This window comes from Saccopteryx bilineata, chromosome 2 (assembly GCF_036850765.1).
Source record: "Saccopteryx bilineata isolate mSacBil1 chromosome 2, mSacBil1_pri_phased_curated, whole genome shotgun sequence".
Taxonomy (NCBI): Eukaryota; Metazoa; Chordata; class Mammalia; order Chiroptera; family Emballonuridae; genus Saccopteryx; species Saccopteryx bilineata.
The window spans coordinates 31,706,065-31,707,788 of NC_089491.1; positions in this window are offsets into that span (position 1 = coordinate 31,706,065).

Consider the following 1,724-nt stretch of genomic DNA (forward strand, 5'->3'; position numbering starts at 1 on the left):
ATGTGAGATTATCAAGGACAGCAAGGGAGCAAGCAACATGGAACTGTAGAGGAAGAGCATTCTGAAGAGAGGAAACAGCAGGTGTGCAAAAGTCCTGAAGTGGACTGAGCGTGGTGTATTTGAGAAAGAGCAGAGGGCCAGTGTGGCTAGAGTGAAACGCACCCAGCTCTGACCTGCCCCTAATCATTACCTCTCTTACTATTTGGGAGAAGCATCAGGGAGCGTGAACGGTATAATGTGGGGCCCGTACACAAAAAGCCAGCCACTGGCTGAGATGGACCTCAATTTATTAGGTGCCATTTATATCATCCAAAAGGATGCCTGAGAATGAGCTCAGTACTGGGCTTGATGCTGTTACAATACTCTGAGGTTCTGGATACAGATCAGATACTCTATTCATCTTGGCAAAATCCAGAAGCATTAGAAGGAGCAAGAAGTGGCACAGTGTGGGGAAAGAAACAACTGTTTTGGGGACAGGTGAGGCCTATGTACACAAAAAAGATGGAAATTTGAATCTGAATTCTCTCTCTTACTGGCTGTGTAACCTTATGCAAATTCATAACTCCTCTGAGCCTCAGTTTTTAAAACTTGAAATAGTAATCATAGTTCCCTTACATGATCATTATATTAAAAAAATGCGAATTCTGTTTTACCCCGTGCCTACCAAATAACCACTCCATTATTAACTACTGGATTAGATTGACCGGCTTAGTCACTCAGACAAGATCATTCCTTTGGCCACACTTCCATTTTTTCATCTGTAAGGAGGGTATGTTAAAATAAAGGGTTGGGGAGGGTACTGCTTCGGACTCAAATGAACCATCGAAACCACTCCTGGGAGAGACTGTCAGGTAAGTGGAAAGGAAACAGGTAGAATAAAATGTTCCCCCAAATTGCAGCATCCAGCTTAGCCCTACCAGAACCATGGCAGATGTCAACACGTAGCTATAAAACAATGGTGCAGGAACAGACCTGACTTCTTTTAAGTTTCTTTTTCAGATCAAAACTCAAACCCAGACAAACTGAATACCTGCTTGGGAAAGTCCCTTCCTGCATCCCAGAATAATTCTTGCACAATCCCAGAATGTCTTGCTTCACTGACCTTACGACTTCAGTGGAACCTCAGGTTCCCCAAAAGGAAAAAGCCAGCCCGTTTAACTTGATTGGTTAAGCCCAGCAACCTCCTGTTCCCAAGGAAGAAAAAACCCCTAAGCCCCACATTTAGCTCCCCAAACCGGGGACCCTCTCTCAGTATTTCTGCGCACTGCAGACCCTCAGTAGATCTGCCTTTGCTTTTATCAGTGTCGCTGGCCTACATTCTTTTACATCAGAAGACAAGAACTCAAACTCCGTGGTAACAGACACATTCCATGCTTCGCTAGATGATCTGGTTAGACCCAAGCCTTTCTGCTTTTCAATACATATTTACCTTACTGGTTTTTGGAATAAGGAAGGGTTGCACTTGACTAATTATCTTCCCAAATCTTATTATTTATTTGAAAAATTGGGGATGGTAATCTTTAATGTACAGAAGTGAAAGCTAGAGAAATGTTCATAAAGTGCCTGGGGTAAGGCTGGATACGGTGGGGATTGGGGGTGACGTGGGGTCCGCTATTATTTTTATTAGTGGCAAAAACAAATCCCTCTAGCAGAGGACACGCTTGACAGCCAGCTGGGGGCTGTGAACAGCGTAGACACAATCCTTCCCTCATTCCAACTTCCTT